The sequence below is a fragment of the Panthera pardus genome, unplaced genomic scaffold (assembly GCF_024362965.1).
Source record: "Panthera pardus isolate Hobbes unplaced genomic scaffold, ASM2436296v1 HiC_scaffold_6, whole genome shotgun sequence".
NCBI classification, from domain to species: Eukaryota; Metazoa; Chordata; class Mammalia; order Carnivora; family Felidae; genus Panthera; species Panthera pardus.
Window position 1 is genome coordinate 118377429 of NW_026526991.1, and position 19491 is coordinate 118396919.

At 37.9% G+C, this 19491-nt stretch overlaps 1 protein-coding gene and 1 pseudogene across 5 annotated transcripts in view; both read left to right on the forward strand.

Annotated features, from left to right (window-relative positions):
- The window catches only part of ARHGAP21 (Rho GTPase activating protein 21), a 136500-nt gene that overhangs the window by 6291 nt on the left and 110718 nt on the right, over nucleotides 1-19491 (forward strand). The gene's annotated exons all lie outside the window — the stretch shown is intronic.
- Nucleotides 11826-11925, forward strand: LOC128775177 (U6 spliceosomal RNA; annotated as a pseudogene).

Here is a 19491-nt window from a genome sequence, read left to right on the forward strand (position 1 = left end):
ACTGTCTTGATGATCTGCCTGCCTCACTGATCCCTCCTTCTCAGTCCCTGAAGTTTCCTCAACTTTCTGGCCTGCTAAATCTTCATCTACAGCAGGGCTCAGTTTGGCCCTCTTTTCTTCTCTCTGTGCTCAGTTTTATGGTTTTACTTATTATTAAAAGTGTTTTTTTTTTTTAAGTTTATTTATTGATTTTGAGAGAGAGACAGCGCTAGTGGGGGAGGGGCATAGAGAGAGGGAGAGAGAATCCCAAGCATCAGACTCAAACCGTGAAACCGTGAGATCATGACCTGAGCTGAAACCAAGAGTCAGATGTTTAACAGATTGAATCACCCAGGTGACCCTGTTTTATGATTTTAAATATCAAGTGGGGTTCCATGGTGTGATGGTTAGCACTTTGGTTTTAAGTATCAAGTATATACTGATAATTCATATATACACCTATGAGGGAGAGAGAGAGAGAGAGAGTGTGTGTGTGTGTGTGTGTGTGTGTGTGTGTGTGTGTGTGTGTCTCGACCCCTGTTTGAATTCAGATTCCTGCATTCACTTGGCCACTCTGTCTCTTCTTGGATAGATAGTAAAGAGACATGTCGAAAACCACTCCTGCCCACCTTCCCAGTTTTCTCCTCCTCTCAAGCACTGGCACTCCCACCTTCCAGGTCAGGCTTCTTGGAGTGATCTTTGGCCTCCCTCATGCATACCTTGCAAATTGGGTTGACTGTCTCTCAGCTTCAGTGCTTGCCAGCTTGGAGTCTGTTCTCCACACGGTAACCAGACCAGAGCGGACGGTACCGTCTCTCTGTACATCACAGGGTCACTCCTCTGCTCCCATTCCTCTGATGGCCTCTGATTTCCCTCCGGATTAAAAGCCGAAGTTCTTCCATGCACAGTCCCAGTCCGCCCTCCCACCTCCCTGATCTCACCTCCTGCTACTTTCACTGTCCTCCGTCTGTACTAGCCCTTCTGGACTCTTGTATATACACACTGGGCATGGCATTCCCCAGAGCCTTCCCACTAGCCGTGCCCTCCACGTGGAACACTCTCCCCGCTCAGGCCTCTGCACGGCTCGTTTCCTTGTCTCCTTCAGGTTTTGCCTTGAGGTCACCTGAGTGTCGCCTTTGCTGACCGTTAGTTAGGTTTAGTGAAGGCCTCTCCCCTGTTCCATGACACGACCATCCCTCCTTCCTTGTTGTATTTTGCTCCCCTATCGCTTCATCTCCCTCTGACATAGCTTATCCATCTGATTTTGCTTATTTATTTGGACAGATCGTACATCTAGAATGTGTTCAGTGCAGTTTGTTTCGTTCACGTTGTATTTTCCGTGCCTAGAACGATGCCTTGCACATTATAGGCCCACAGACATTTTTTTTTTCCAATGAGCGAATGAACGAGTGAATCAAGACTTAAGAAAAATTCCAAAGTGTTTTTGAGTTTATCTATGGGTACATAACATGTGAATGCTTAATTTAGATGAGACAGAAGTGTGTAGGGTGTTTTGTCTCTGAGACCTCCATTTCCGTTAGGACCAACTGCTGTTCACATTTTTGGTGCCTTTTTTCTTTGCATCTTTCTTTCCTTTGGGAAGCTGGTATCCAAGTAACAGTAACCCAGACAGTGTGCAGCAGAAATGAATGAAATGATTTGCACTAAGAGGTGAGATAATGGTAATTAATAGACTGGTGGATGGGGAATCAGGCTGGTGGGGAAACTATAAAAAGATAATATGTCTGTATTGGTGATCTTTTTTTTTCTTAAAATGAATGGCCAATGTATTAATGCTCTTTATTAAATATTGTTCATATCATAGACTTTTCATCGTAAGTTAAAATTGTTCACAACATTGACTATGACAAAATGTTAGCACTTGTTAGTTCTAGACGATGAGAATTTGGAGTGATATTATTTTTGTATTTTCTCTTTGTTGCCTGATTCCAAAACTGCAATAAGAAGACACCATTTACAGATTTTAAAAAATAAGCAATACGTTACTAGTCTTGCGAAAATTTGGTTTCTAGGAAACCTACACTGCTTAAAGTAATACTTAAATACTTTTTGAAAAGGATTCACACTACTCAAAACAGTACTTAATTTTTTTTTTTTTTTTTTTTTTTTTTAAAGCATGTGTTTTTTTCCAGTGGAGGCCTAGGATTCACTCTAGGCTAGTTGTAGTACCATGTAATCTAACACTGTTATTTAAACATGTGTTCCTTTGTATACCTGAGTCTAGATGTCAGAATATCATTGTGTGTCAAAAGCTTTGTGCTGCAGGTTGGGATTAAAGGTAAAGCCTGTCAGAATTAAGAATGGCAGCAGTCGCCAACAGCAAGTACGGAGGGACATTTCCGCAGGAGTCCGGATTTGGCTGTATTGAGTGGGACACATAACTAGATACAGGCCATCAACAAATGAGTACCCCGGTCAAAAGAAGATTTCTCCACACATTGTTCGTGTTCCTTAGCATTCGTTTCTTCCAAGCTAAACATTTTATGAAGTCCTTATTCCTTGATTACATAATCTCTGATCCTTTCTTCATTTCTGTCCTTTTGACCAGGTCAGATAATCTAGCAGGAAAGTGATAATTCAGTTTCTTTTGTTCTTTGTTCTGTGAAGGGACCTGCCATCTTATTATATTTAACAACATGGTGATTTAAGTATGAGCAATGCTAGTGTCGCTGAAGATGCACAGATGCTGTTATTGAATGCAGCTATCTTCTATTACAGAAAGACCATATGGTAGGCACTTGTTTTTCTTTCTGGTTGATGTGATTAGATTAGTAAAACGAAAGGTTAGTGGGCTTAAAGATTGTCCTGTTATTTATCTAATTTCAATTGACCAGAAAGAATTAAATATGTTAAATCTTATGAGCCTTCTGTAAGTTCTATTGGTCTGGAGTAGGAGGACATCTCCATTTAAAAGCTTAATTCTGGATTGTTCCCACCAAAATAGTTTTTTAGTTGAAATTGTCTTATTCTTAAAAAAATGAGTATTGTGCAAGTAGTTTACTTCATTAAAAAAATATGGAAGATGGCCTTTTGTACTTCTAAAATTATCTGAAAGACAACTGGTTACCTCGTACTTAGGTTAAAGAAACTAAATGTGATGGAAATTGTTTTTTTGTAAGTCCTCTTTTTTTCCGGTTATCTATTACTATGCAAGAAATCCTGCTGTGTAGATTTGTGAATAAGAGAATAGATCTAGAGCCCAAATTTGATATTTCTGAATATTCATCTGTTTGGGGGAAATTTTTTAGGCAGCCCAGAGCTAGCTATTACTACCAAAAGATGGCAAGTTAAAGAGCGTATTTACTTTTCCTTAGTCGCACCAGCTGCTGTTGAGTCTTCTATTTGATATTGGGTGTGTTTTTGATTCAGAATTGGTTTTTTTATTGCCTTTCCCTCTTGTATGTGTATCCCTGTTCTAGATCCACATCTGGCACAATTATGAGTAGTGCTACATACGCGACCTGCTCCTGATCCTGCAACTTCTTTTTCCTTCTTACAACCTAGTGAGGACATAGTCTCTTGACTTACACTCTTGTTCACTGCCTTAATCTTTAATACAACTTGACAGAACTTACATTCTTAGGAACATTTTGTTTTTCCTTTTTCTTACAATGTGGAGAGTATCCTTGAATGTCGATAGATGGAAAGCTGGACTAATGATTACATTTCTTCTGGGTATGTCTTAGCTGTTATGATCTTGGGGATATTGGCATCATTTTTTTTTTGTTTTAACCTCAAGATATCTAGACATCTATAATCCCCAGCATTTTGATAATAAAGATTCAGTATTTAAAAGAATTTGTGTTAGCTTGGTGAAGGAGACCTACTTTCTCCTCTGGGTTCTGCATATTGGCTTCTGGAAACATATTACCTACCGAGTGAATGTGAGGGGAAGGAAATGCTCTGGGCACCTAGTTGAAATCATTTCTTTATTTTAATGCTTTTAGGAAATGTTTTCAATTTATTTTTTTTTCCCATTTAGTAATATATTACTGATACCCTTCTCTGCCCATAGGGAAGATATATACAATTGACCCTTGAACAATGGACATTTGAACTGTGTGGGTCTAAAATGTGGACATTTTTTGACAAAGACAAGACAGTGCTGTAAATGTATTTTCTCTTCCTTATGATTTTGTTGATAACATTTTTCTCTAGCTTACTTTATTATAAGAATACAGTATATAATACATATCATATACAAAATATGTGTTAGTTGACTGTTTCTGTCATCAGTAAGGCTTCCAGTCAATAGGAGGCTATTAGTGGCTGAGTTCTGGGGAGTCGAAAGTTATACACAGATTTTGAAGTGTGTGTGGGTTGGCACCCCTTCTGTGTTTATGTGTCTCTGTAGATGGATGTGTGTGTGTCTCTCTAGATAGATAGATAGATAGATAGATAGGTAGATAGACAGACAGACATATACCTAGACACACACACACATACGTGGATCTTACCAATTTTGTAAGTGCAGGAAAAGAAAATTACAAAGCACCGTACCAAGTTATTTTCAAGGATTATAATATGGAAAAGAGATAAGATTTATTTTGTATGCTGTGAAGGGCAGAACTAAGGTCAGTGGATAGATAGATGAGCCAATTGATTGAGCTCAGTATTCAGAAGAATTTTTTTTTTTTTTTTTAATAGAAGGTAACTGAAATTCAATGTGTTCTTTGCAAATAGAATGACCTTCACTTGGGGGAATAACAGACAGAATTCCTGCTTTGGTAGGAATTTAAGTCAGACCAATCTGGGTGATCGTTATAATCACTTGCATAACTTATAAAACTACAGATTTTTGTTCCCACCATTAAGCTAATGAATTAGAATCCCTGGAAGTGAGACTGAAAAGCCTTAACTTTAAAAAAGATTCCCTGGTGACCTTCCAAGTTTGAGAACAACAGGCCTAAATGACATTCATAGCTCCTTCCAAAGTCTGAATTCTTATGGTACCCTGATTTTGGAATTTTTCTGACCAAATTGAAATCAGTATAAAGAAAACAGGCAGAAATATGGAGACAGAATTTAAATGACTAAGCCAGTGAGCACTTCAGGATTAACATTACAATTATTTTCTTCTATTTGTAATCGTATATATTTCTACAGGTCATTGGTATACCAAAGTAATATTCGTTTCATATAAAATAAACTTTAAGTCAAAAGAGCACTTTAAAATTCAACAGTGAGATACTCCCACTTTTTTGTATGTTATATTTTAATCAGAAGTTACCATTTTAAAACGGATGGAACTCTGACTCTGGTCATATTGAAGCTATTGTTACCTTTTAGCTGTATTATAAAAGTAATTTGTTTCATGTCATTGACAGAAGGGTATATTTGAGCAAGTAACTGGTAGAATAATTTCTTTTGTGCATCTTATAATCATTTGTTCATATTAACTCTGCGTCAAGACTAGGAAAAGTTACAACGGCAGAAAACGTATATATACACATTATCTCTATATATGTGCTCTTTCATATATATCATTCATGTGTATATATGGTACTCTTTATCTGAGTATACATCCTGAAGGGTTTCAGAAAGCATTCTAACATAAGTAATAATTATTAACAGAATAATTCCCTCTACATACCCTTCCTCTTTTAACACTAGCCCCTGTTCTGTCTGTCCATTGAGTCCGTTTTGTCTTTCAATCTCATGGACTATGAGATGCACTAGTTATCCACATTGTGTTATCACAATGCAAATACAATGTAAGCTAATTATAGAGTCCAATTGCTAATTCTGCAAAAGAAGCAGGATTTCTTGAAGTCATTGAAAGTAATGTTGGAGAAGGAGCAAAGCCACCGACCGGGAGGATCTGACAGAGTGAGACCAGTAGGCAAATGGAGAAGGCATAACGGAGGTTGATAGGCATCTCAAAGGAGAATGATTTGAATTCACAGGATTAAGAGAAGCCTTTGAGAAAACTGATGTCCTTGAATGTCATGGCAAATATGCGATGTATTTCTTTTCTTCTAGGAAGTGATGTTTATCTTAGACCCCATGGTTGAATCTCTGTTTGCCAAGAAATACTAAAAAGCAGGTATGAATACATCAATAGAAGAAGGAATAGCAGTGGTGAATGGACTTCCTTTGCTTTCTTTTCCTAGGTAAAGACTGTTTCTGAGAGTTAATAGGAAATCCAAACTTCACTAGTCGCCTTTGATGCAAAGCTGTTTAAACAGAGGTCCATGGCTTGCTTCTTCAAAGGTCCTGCTGTTACAGTAGTTGTTAGATGCCCAAATATTTTAGGGTTCTGAATATTTTAGATACCTTGGCCTTAAAATTTTTTTTAAGTTTATTTATTTATATTTTGAGAGAGAGAGAGCACAAGCAGGGAAGGGGCAGGGAGAGCAGGAGGTAGAGAATCCCAAGCAGGCTCTGCACTGCCAGCATGCATGGAGCTCGATGCTGGGCTCAAACCCACAAACCATGAGATCATGACCTGAGCTGAAATCAAGTTGGACACTTAACCAACTGAGCCACCTAGGTACCCCAATGCCTTGGTGTTTTTAATCCCTTTATTGAAGTATGATTGATATGTAAAAAGCTGTACATATTTAATGTGTACAGCTCAGTGAGTTTGGGGATAAGTATATACCATGAAATCATTTCCTCCATTAAGGCTATAAACACAATCATCACCTCCCAAAGTTTCCTCTTGCCCCTGTATTATTGCTACTGCTATTTGTACTATTATTATTATTGTTATTTTTGTGGTAAAACCCGTTAAATTAAGATCTACTGGGGCGCCTGGGTTAAGTGTCCAACTTCGGCTCAGGTCATTGATCTCACAGTTTGTGAGTTCGAGCCCCGCATCGGGCTCTGTGCTGACAGCTCAGAGCCTGGAGGCTGCTTCGGATTCTGTGTCTCCCCCTCTCTCTGCCCTTCCCCTGGTTACACTCTGTCTCTCTCTCTCTCTCTCTCTCTCTCTCTCAAAAAAGAAAAAAAAAATCCATCCTCTTAGCAAATTTTAAGTGTCCAGTGCAGTATTGTTAGTTATAAGCACTGTGCTGTATAGTAGAACTCCAGAACCTTGCATAACTGAAACCTTGTACCCTTTGACAAGGGTTACACTATACACTATAGACTTAGTGGGAGAGACTAGGTGTCATTGGAATCTCCCTTGGGGTGGTATGAATCAAATAGAATCCCTCGCTGAAGATATTGACAAAACCTCATTTCATATTCATAGTTCATGGTTACTAGAACTGCATCTGCTCTAGATAAGAGATAATGCAAATTCTCTTCAGTTTAGAGGAACTTGGAAGAGGAATCGTCTTTCCCTGTTTACTCCTTAGCTTCTGTCACCACTCTCGGCTGCCTTTAATTTGATCATCATAATCTTTTATCTAACTCTTACCTTGAACTAGTTGCTGAAACACTATGTTTGGATCAAGCGGGATCTCTAGGAAAAAAGGCCGATACTTAAGGCTCTGAAATTTTCATATGTCTTCAGGATGCATAAGGATACCAAAAACATATGGCTTAGAGAGTGAATACTACTGGATTTTGCCAAGCTATGGTGAAATGTTTAGCAGATTTTTGACAGTATGTCTTTTCTAGTTGGCTTTGAATTGACAGCGGACCAGATAGCAACTTTATGTCAGTCTCTGGAAAGGATTTCAAACTTTAGAAATCAGTTTGTGTGATTAAGAGGGAAAACAGAAGATACTGATATCAGGAATAAAAGAGGGGACATCATTCAGAGCCTGCAGACATTTAAAAAGATGAAAAGGGGATATTATGGACAACTTTATGTCTGTGAATTTGACAGTTTAGATGAAATGGGCAAATTCTGTGTAAGAATTCTGGTACCCGTTCAGATTTGTTTACGTTTGTGGGGGGTGTGGGTTCCCACCCCAGGCAATTCTCCAACACCAACTAGGTGTCCTACAGTTCTACTCAGTTCTGACACTGTGTACCTGGAGATAACATCCTAGCATCAGATCATCAGATCTCACAGATTAAGGGCTCATTCCTGGAAGACGGCCCCCTCCCTTCAGCTGCCAGGTTGTTGCCTAACCCACCAGCTGTAGATGGCTGTAGATCAGAGGTTCCTACAACCCCCTCCTTGGGTTCGATTAGTTTGGTAGAGTGACTCACAGAACTCAGAAAACCATATTACTGACTAGATCACTGGTTTATTTTAAAAGAATACAATTCAGGCACAGGCAGATGGGGGAGATGCCTAGGGCAAGGTGTGGGGCAAGGGCATGGGTATAGAGCTTCCATGTCCTCTCTAGGTGCACCACTCTCCCCAAATCCTCACGTGCTCACCAACCTGGAAGCTTTTGAACCCCATCCTTTTGGGTTTATAGTGAGGCTCCATTACATATGCATAATTGATTAAATGATTCGCCACTGGGGAATGATTCGAACTCCAGCCCTCTCTCTTTCCCTGAGGTCAGAGGGTTGGGACTGAAACTTCCAAGTCTAATCACAGGGTTGGTTCTCTTGGCAACCAGCCCCTATTCTTAGGTGCAGTCCAAAAGTCACCTCATTAACACAACAAAAGACACCATTGTTGCTCTCCCCACTTAGGAAATTCCAAGGGTTTTAGGAACTCTGTGCCAGGAATGGGGATGAAGACCAAATATGTATTTCTTATTATAAATCATAGTATCACACTTTGGGAGATACAAATTACCAAAACTGGCACAGGAGAAATAAAAAAAATCTAACTAGCGTCATAAATGTTAAAGAAATAGAATTTGTAATGAAAAACCTCCCCACAAAGAAGACTGCAGATCCTGATGGCTGCACCGATAGAGTCTATCACGTGTTTAAGAAAGAAATCCTACCAATACTATACAAACTCAAAACACGAGGTGGAAGAACACTCACCCTCTCCTTTTTCTGAGACCCAGCATCAGCCTGGTAATAACTAGACAAGAACGTTATAAGGAACGTTCAGACCAAGAACCATTATGGCTGTAGATAGAATTCTTAACGAAATGTTAGCAAGTCAAATCTGTCAGTATATGCAAAGGATAATAATGTCATGATTAAGTGGGAGTTATCCCAGAAATGAAAGCTTGTCATTTTAACATATTAATAATGAACAAATTTAACAATTTAACATAATACAATTAAGGAGAAAACTCATATGGTCATCATCTCAGTAGATGCAGAAAAAGCATTTGACAAAATTTAACACTCATTCCTCATAAAATCTCTCAGAAAACTGGAATATAAGGAAATTTACCCAATTTGATAAGGGAATTTTATGAAAAAAGCTCCAGCTATCATACGTGGAGAAATCTTGAATACTTTGCTAGCAAGGTTAGGAACAGGGTGAGGATGTCTGTCCTCAGTACATCTATTCAGCAACGTACCGGAGTCCCTACTTAGTGTAACAAATCATGAAAAGGAAATGAAGGAAGGAAAAAGGGAAGGAAGAAGTAAAACTCTTTATTTGCAGACAACATGATTGTGCACATAGAACTTTGTAAGGAATCTACCAAAAATACTTTCTAGAACTAGTAAGTGGATTTTGCAAGGTCACAAGACACAAGGATACAACGCTACTGTGCAGAAATCAGTGTATTTCTATACATTGAACAATTGGAAAATGAAATAAAAACATAGCCTTATTTTAATATCTTAAAGACAACCTAAATATGGAGAGATACCCTATGTTATGGATTGGAAGACTCAATATTAAGATATGACTTAGCCACAAATTGCCAAATAAATCCAGTTCAATCCCAGTTAAAGTTCTAGCAAGGCTTAACAAAAATTTTTTTTATAAATAAACAAGTTAATTCTAAAATTTATTTGAAAATGCCAAGGACACAGAGTAGCCAAAACTGTTTTGAAAAAGAGTAGTTTTATATTACTTATTTATAATACTGTTTTATAATGTTGAAAGCTACAAAAATAGAGACAGTATAGAATTGGCATAATGATAGATCTGTATAGCAGTGGAAGGCAGTGGAGAGTTGGGAGACCCTTGTGTGTGTATTTGATCATTTGAATTCAGTGAGGTTATTCAGGTGGTGCTGGAACAAGTAGATATCCATATGGACAAACATGAACCTTTACCTTACATCCCACAGAAAAATCAACCCTAAATAGATCACTGACATACATGTAAAAGCTAAGACAATAAAACTTCTAGCAAAGAACAAAATATGTATGACTTTGGGGGTTAGACAAAGAGTTCTGAGACAGGACACAAGAAGCACTAACCAGAAAAGAAAACAAAATGATAAATTGGATTTCATCAAAATTAAAACCTTTTGCTCTTTGTAAAGCACCGTTAAGAGAATGAAAAGCAAAACCACAGGTGGGGAGAAAATATATTTGTAAAACATATATCTGATCAAAGACCTGCTTCCAGACAACCCAATTTTTAAAATGGGGAAAAGTTGAACTACATAAAAGAAGATATAGGAACCGTATTTCAGCACATGAGAAGATGTTCAGTGGTGTCAACCATTAGGGGAAAAAAATGCAAATTAAAACTACAATGAGCTACCACTGTACTCTTATTAGAAAGCTAAACGTAAGAAGAATAAAAGTACCAAGGGTTGTTGGGTAGGTGGGGCAGCCAAACTCTTAAACATTGCTGAGAGGGATGTAAAATGACACAGCCATTTAGGAAAATATTTCGGCATACATTTGTCATGTGGCCCACTCCTAGGTACTTACCAAGGGAAGTGAAAACCAATGTCCTCAAAAAGACTTGTACATTAATTTCATAACAGTTTTATTCATAGTATTCCCAAATTTGAAGCAACCCCAAATCTATCAATAAATAATGGTATATCCACATAATGGAATGCTGCTCCGAAATTTAAAAAGAAGTATTGATATACTCAACAACACAAATGAATCTCAAAATGTTGAGAAAAAAGAAGCCAGACTTGGAAGAGTGCGTAACGTCTGATTCTACTTACGTAAAATTCTAGAACTGAGTAAACTAAGCCTTAGTGACAGAGCACAGATCACGGATTGCCTGGAGCTGGGAGGGCTTTGATTGCAAAGGAGCATGAAGGGAGTTGGGGTGATGAAAATGTTCTTGATTGTATGCTGGTTGTGGTTATATGGGTATCTATAGTGGTCAGAATTCACTGAACTGTGCATTTTATAGGGGTGCACTTTCTTGTATATAAATTAAACTTCATCAGAATTTATGTAAAAGGAAAGCAGTTTGACAACACCAGATTTTAGTTAGGATGTAGAGCACAGTGACGTCTGCTACACTGCTGATCAGAGTGTAAAATGCCACCATATTTTTAAAAACCTTTGTCATTTTCTTATCAAGTTCAACATATACCTACTTTATGATCTAGCATTTTCATTCCTACGTAATTACCCCCAAGGGAAATAAAACACACGTTCACACAAAAGGCTTGTTCAGGAATGTTCATAACCGCTTTACTCAAGATAGCTTCAAACTAGGAACAACTCAATGTCTATTAATAGGAAAATAAATAGATTTTCATGTATTCCTAGTGTGGAATACTTTCTGGCAATAAAAAGCAGCAGGCTGTGTGTGCATGCAGCAATATGGATGAATATCAATATAATGAATAGCACGATGGATGCACATTGCCTCTGTGGGTAAAGGGGATGATTTCCAGAATGACTGGGACACACGGCAAACTTCCTGGGGGTGATGGAAATGTTCTGTCTCTTGAGGTTGGGGGGAATTACTTAGATGCATGTGTTTGTAACGTGTCATATACACTTAAGAGCTATGTTTTATAAGAGTTAAACATTGGAAATGTTTAAATGTGTAAATATTTATGCCTCAATGAAAATATATGAAAAATGCAATTAAGACACTGCTTAAGTGAGCAAGACACTGCTCACGTGAGCTGCACACATTGTTCTAAAACCGGAACAATATGGAGATTAGGATGTCACCTGCAGAAAGATGACACACACATTGGTGAAGTAGTCCATATTTTTTAAAAAATGCAAAACAAGGAAAAAAATTAAATATAATGAGAAGTTAATGAGAAGTTAATGAGAAGTTGTCTTTCCTCACTCTCAAATCCTCCAACTATATGTTTTAAAAAGAAGGAAATCAAAATACTTTTAGCTTCTGTGATTTCTAAGATCTAATTCCAAAGCTTTTTTTTTTTTTTTTTTTTTTTTTTTTTGAGAATGGTCAGGGAGAGAGAGTTGCTGTACCTTTCAGAAAGTTGACCTCTTAAACCTTTAATTTATAGCCCTAACATCATATCATTACATCATATCATTGGACTTCTCTTATCCTCCTAGGTAGTTCGGAAAAATTCTTAAGTTTTGTTTTTTGATAGAGAAAATTTTTTAATTTTTATTTTTTTCTTAGTTGTAGCTAACATTGAAAACTTAAAGATAGTTGAATATGAAAAATTATTGAAAAACTACATGTTCTGTAGATTTTAAGTTGCAAAATGTTGATATGTCTTGGGTTTAAGGAGACTGGCATACAACTATTAGGCAATTTAATTTTATCTCAGCCTTTAATTTGTTTTGGAAGCCAACATAAATAAGTAAACTTCTCTGAATTCAGTTTTTAAAAAAAGAAAAAAAAAAAAGGTCGTTGATTTGTTCGCTTATGACAATTTTGTACTTAATTACTGTAGTACTAGATTCTTATGTAGGTAAGAGCCTATGTTGTAATGTTTCCCTTAGTTATGATCAGTAATTATAGTTCATATTTTCTTCTTGGTTCAGAAGTTTTTGATTAACTTTTTTTATTGTGGTGAAACACACATGAAATGTGTACCATTTTTACATGTACAGTTAAGTGCATTAAATACAATTCACTGTGTTGTGTAATGATCACTGTTTCTAGAACATTTTCATAATCCTGCACAGAAACTTTGTACCCATTGAGCTGTAACTCCCCATTCCCCTAACCCCTAGTAGCCTCTATTTTTTTTTAAGTTTATTTATTTATTGTGAGACAGAGAGCACAAGCAGGGGAGGGGCAGAGAGAGAGGGAGAGAGAGAGGATTGCAAGCAGGCTCCGCGCTGTCAGCGCAGAGCCCAACACAGGGCTCGAACCCATGAACCGTGAGATCATGACCTGAGCTGATATCAAGAGTCAGACAGTTAACCGACTGAGTCACCGAGGAGGGGCGCCTACTCTATTCTATGTTTAATATGAATTTTCCTGTCCTAGATAGCTCATATAAATGGAATCATACATTATTTGTACTGTTGTGCCTGGACTATTTCACTTAGCATAAAGTTTTTAAGGTTCACCTATGTTGTAGAACGCATCAGAACTTCATTCCTTTTTATGGCTGAATGATATTCTTCTGTATGTACATAGTGTATTTTCTTATCCATTCCTCTGTTGATATGTACATTTGGGCTGTTTTCGCCTTGACTATAGTAATAATGCTGCTGTAAATATTGGTGTACAAGTTTCTGTTTGAACCCCTGTTTTTAATTCTTTTGATTATATACTCAGACATGGAATTGCTGGGTCATATAGTAACCCTGTGTTTAACATTTTGGGGAACTGTTGAACTGTTTTCCACAGTGACTGACCATTTTACATTCCTGCCAGCAGTGTATGAGCCTTGCAGTCTCTCCACATCCTCACCAGTACTTGTTATCTGATATTTAAAATACTACTTTTTTAAAAATCGTAGCCAACCAGCATATGGATGAAGCGAAATCTCATTGTGGTTTTGATTTGCATGTCCATAATGACTACTGATGAGCATCTTTTCATGTGCTTCTTGGCTGTTTATCATCTTTGAAAAATGTCTGTTCTAGGTCTTGGCCCATTTTTAAATTGGGTGTGGTTTTTGTCGTTAACTTGTAGGAATTCTTTATATTCTGGATATTAATCCATTATCAGATATATGATTTACAAATATTTTCTCCCGTTTTGTGTGTTTTCTTTTTTACTTTCCATACAGTGTCATTTAATGTATCTGATTTTTAATTTTTATGAAGCCTAATTTATGTTTCCCTTTTGTCGCCTATGCTTTTGGCATCATAATGAAGAAACTGTTGTCAAATCCAAGGTCATGGAGAATTTCCATGTTATCTTGTAAGACCTTTATAGTTTTAGCTCTTAAATTTAGATTTTTGATCCACTTTAGGCCAGTTTTTCTATATGGTATAAGGTAAAGGTACGACTTCATTCTTGTGGATATCCAGTTTTCCCAGCACTGTTTGTTTGAAAAACTATCCTTTCCCTATTGAATGGTTCTGGCACCTATATTGCAAACGAATTGCCCGTATATGTGCGGATTTATGTCTGGGCTCTCTATTCCATTGGTCTATATGTCTAGCCTATACTACAGTGTGCCAGTACCACTGTTGTAGTTTTATAATAAGTTTTGAAATTGGGGAGTGTGAGTCTTCCAGCTTTGTTGCTGTTGTTGTTGTTCTTCTTCTTTTGACATTACTCAGTACTCGTCATAAGTGCACTCTTTAATCCCCATCATCTATTTCACCCATCCCCCCACCCACCTCCCCTCTGGTAACCATCAGTTTATTCCCTACAGTTAAGAGTCTGTTTCTTGGTTTTCCTCTTTGGTTCCCCCTCTGCGTGTTTGTTTTGTTTCTTAAATTCCACATCTGAGTGAAATCATAGGGTATTTGTCTTTCTCTGACTGACTTATTTTGCTTAGCATTATACTCTCCAGCTGTATTCATGTTGCAAACAGCAAGATTTCATTCTTGTTTATGGCTGAATAATAGTCCACTGTGTGTGTGTGTGTGTGCGTGTGTGTGTGTGTACCACATTTTCTTTATCCATTCATCTATTGATGAACTCTTGGGCAGCTTCCATAATTTAGCTATTGTAAATAATGCTGCTATAAACATAGGGGTGCGTGTATCCCTTTGGATTAGTGTTTTTGTATCTGATTTTTTTTTAAAAGCTAGGGTCTAGGTAGCTGTGAGTAGCTGTTTACAAACTACTGTTTGATTCTGTTGATTCTCACAAGCAAATTGGCCACTGGACCCCCAAGAAAGAGTAATGTTGGTGATAGTATTTTTTAAGCTTTCCTCTTTAAAGAGTTAAATCAGATAACAGTTCTTATTTGAAATATTTTAATGTGTTCTGGTTCTATAGACATCTTTATTTATTTAATCGTTGTTTCTGCTAATCTCCTTCCTCTACTGTTTTATAACCTGTAAGCTCCTGGAGGTTTTATGGTGATGGTTTTGCTTTTCTGCAGATAATATGAACAGGCAAGGTCAGGAAAAAGTGAATTTGTTTCTGTTAGATTAACTGTGTATATTTCTAGAAGATTTTGTTGGCCAGGATGGTCTCAAACCTTTAGTTGGAAGAGAGCAAAAATACAGACCATCAGAATAGATCTCCAATAGCTGGAAGTAAAAGAGTAGTTAAGCCTTTGCAAAAGGTGATATGGTTGTTAAAGAGCTGTGACAGTTTATTTTTTAAAGTTTATGTATTTATTTTGAGAGAGAGTGAGCATGCAAACATAAGCAGGAAGGGGCAGAGAGAGAGGGAGAGGGAGAGGGAGAATCCCAAGCAGGCTCTGTGCTGTCCACGTGGAGCCCCATGAGGGGCTTGAACTCAGGGAACTGTGAGATCATGACCTGAGCCTAAACCAAGAGTTAGATGCTTAACTGACTGAGCCACCCAGGTGCCCCAAGAGCTATATAGTTTATACTTGTTTTTGCCTAAAAATACATAAATCAGAAAAAAGTTAATTAGCGCTTTGACTTCTAGCATGCAATATTTATTTATTTGTCTCCAGTTTTGAGTGTCACAGTCTTTCAATATTTTTTATTCCTATTGCCCTTTATGTGTTTATACTATGGGCATTGACTAGCCTTTTATTTAATCTTTTTTAATTTTTTATTAAAAAAATTTTTTTAATGTTTATTTTTGACAGAGAGAGAGAGAAAGCATGAGTGGGGGAGGGGGAGAGAGAGAGGGAGACACAGAATCTGAAGCAGGCTCCAGGCTCCGAGCTGTCAGCACAGAGCCTGACGTGGGGCTCGAACTCACAGATGGCGAGATCATGACCTGAGCTGAAGTCGGACACTCAACCGACTGAGTCACCCAGGCGCCCCAGCCTATTTAATCTTAATATGCTTTTTGTAAGTGCTAGGCTGTAATGCCTGTTTCCTGGAAACATACAGGGAGATAAAGTAGATTTTAGATATTTTTTTAGGGTTTTAAGAGTGAACACTGAACCCTTATTAAGTACCTTAACATTTATTATGTACCTTATTTAATCCTGACAATCACCATATATCACATATAAAAGATGTGTTTTTGAGGAAAACTTGAAGTTCATTTAACGCTGAATCACCATGGCAGGACTTAAAGCACATCTCCTTCTTCCACGTGTCTTCTTACTGTCCACCAAGAGCCAGATGGGGCATTTACTCAAGCCAAATGGCCGATCCGTTGTCCCTTGAATATATGGGAAGTCTGAAGTGTTATCATGTCTGATCTTGTTCATTTTGCCTGAAATGCCTTTCTCATGGCTTGTCGTTTATGTTAATTCCCACACTTCCTTCAAAATTTGGCTCAGGGTTTATCTGCTTGTAAAGCTTTCTCTGACCTCAGTGACTCTAGGTGAAGCTGATGTTCCCAGTTCAGGGTGGATGGTCTTGCTTTCTGTGGTCTTCTCCCCCCGCTTCTTTTTTTTTTTTTTTTTCTTTTGGACTCCTGCTGCCTAGTTACCCTCAATTCCCGTGTTATTTGTACAGATCTGTAATCCAAAGTCGTTGTGTTTTTCAGAATCCAGAAGTCTTCAGATTTTAGAAATTTAAGATGATGCAGGTTCTGGGACAGCACCCCGCTATCAGTAATTTCTGCTGACAATGTAGGAATATTTATCCTATAGGGAATAAATAAAAGCTTAGAAAGAGCTTTGTGTCAGGTCATGGAAGGGCAGATTTTGCCATTCGGTGAGTTACAAAATATGTTTTGACTTTCAGGGTTGTTTGAATTTCAGAAGTGTCAATATGGGATTATAGATTAACTAATTTTTTAGAAGTATGAACCATATGTTGTAAAAAAAAGTAGTGATCATATGACTTTATGATTTTTTTTGCTTAATTCTTTCCCTTTACTTACAGAAATGATCAGTTCCCTGGTCAGCTTTCAAAGGTGACCTATATGTATGTATTTCTGTATTTATCTGCCTATCTCGTATTATTAGCTGACAAATGCAAACATAGCTCCTAGGTTTCAATTTTTATACTGGCTCCAGTTATCCCATTTTTGACCAGTGGTAGCCTCTTCAAGTTTTCAACTGAGTCCATGAGACATGGGCCCGTGTGGTTTTCTAGCTCATCTTTTATGTACATTTCCTGCCCAGGACCTTAGAACCAGCCATTTCTCTAAGAAGTCCTGCTTTCTTTTAGTGGTGAATGGTATTTTGAGATCACGTCTGGATCTTGGGAGTGTTCCTTGCCCCTGGGTTTCAGTTGTTTATGATCCTTTTCATATTAGCTTTTTTTATTTTGAAATAACTTTAGACTCACAGAGAAGTTGCATGATAGTGTAGAGTTGTCTTAGAGTCTTCACCCAAATTTCTTTCATGTACATCTGAAGTAACCATAGGACAGTTGTCAAAACCAGAAAATTAGTATTGCTACAATATTACAATTGAAGTATACACTGTGTTTAGGAATGATTGATAAAAGCTTGATTATAGTTGGACCTTGAGTCTCTGAGTCTTTATTTATGTATTATTACTTATTTTTGGTATGTGCTTCTGTGCAGTAGCTCTTAACTAATAAGATCTATCACTCACCTGGGAACTTTTGGACATCAGATGCCTGAAACTTTTCCTTCCCCTCTCCCAGAATTTTTCAGAATCTCAATATGGGGATAGAATAGTATAGGTATTTGGGGATTTTGCTAGAATCCTGTCTGTTTCAACAGCTTAATGAGATCATTCAGGAAGGAAGCATTTTGTGTTTGGCTCACAATTGGTGATAATGACCCTTTGGTTCCTAGGATAAAAGTTAATCTTTTTGTTTTGTTTTAAGTTTATTTATTTATTTTGAGAGAGTGAGCCTGTGCTGGGGAGGGGCAGAAAGAAGGGGAGAGAGAGAATTCCAAGCAGGCTGTGCACCGTCAGTGTGGAGCCCCATGTGAGGCTCGAACCCATGGAACCGTGGGATCATGGGCCTGAGCCGAAACCAAGAGTCAGGTGCTTAACTGACTGAGTCACCCAGGTGCCCCTAAAAGTTAATCTATCTTAAAATGATTCACATTTGATGCTTCTAGTGCCAGAGATTTCTATTATACTTAGAACCATCCTTCAACATTTATTAACACATTCAAAAAATATTAATTGAGTACCTTCTAAGTGCCAGACATGAGGAAACACCAGTGAAAAAATCCAGACATGGTCTGGTCTGTGCCTTCATGGATATACATGGATAATGAGAAGTACAAACAATTGAACACATAATTTTAATAGAATGCAATGAATATTATCTTAGGAGAAGAGTGGGTAGCTGTGAAAACACAGAACAGACAGACCTCACCTAGTGTAGGGATCAGGGAATGTCTTCCTGGGAAGATTGTTTTTAGTCCGGTAGGAGTTAGCTAGGTAGAGAGAAGAATCTTCTGGCAGAGGGAACAGCCTTAGTCTTTGAATATGCCTAGTGGCTACAGCTAGAGAGAATTTCTAGTATCTTACTGGAGAAAAGAGTACAAGACCAAGGAAGGAAAAAAATCTAGAGGCGAGCAGCAGCCTTTATTGAATCTTTTCAAAGCATTCGGGTTTTCATAGAAATAGCAACTCTCATTTTTACTCCTGTTTCATCAGTTTGTATATCATCTAAGGTACATAACCACAGTAATACAAATAAAACCAACATACAGAGGTGTGCAAAAACAAACTGGTTGTGTTGAGCGTGCATCTCATTTGGTGGGAGCGGAAATGAAGTGGCTAGAGACTGTCTTCCCAAACGTAAGAGTTGAGTTGCCATGGGCCCAGCCAGGGTTCATACAGCAGGAATTGAGGATTTTGGTTTGTCTGGCAAGTCATTTAGGCAGAGGTCAATTAAGCCAGTGTGTACTATAATTATAGTTTGGGAAATAGATGAGCTCATTGAGAGAGATGAGAGAAAAGAGCCAAGGTCAGAACCTTAGGGAACACCACCAATTAAGGAAAAGATAGAGGAAGAAAAATCAGCTAACGATTTCAAGAAGAACTAGTTAAAAACAAGCTTTCCAGGAGCCTTTGAATCTCATCCTACTTAGACTCTTAGCAGTCTTGCAACTTTGTTTATCTATGTTTAACCTGGCTTTTGGCAAGCTTATTTTGCCCTGAAAACCTTTTTTCACTTAACTAATTCGTATTCTGCGTCCTATGGAAGAAGTAGGAACAGTTTTTAGGAAACACTGCCACAGGCAGAAAGGAACCAGGAAGGGATTTAGGTGGGGTAGTCATAGGATTAGTGTGTAGTTTCAGAGATTGTTTTTGGTAGTCCTCTGGAGGTGGGATTCCAGAAAGGAGTGGGCCAGGGTGTTTGGGAGACCAGCTAGAGGTCCTCGTGGTAAGCCGGGAGAAAGCC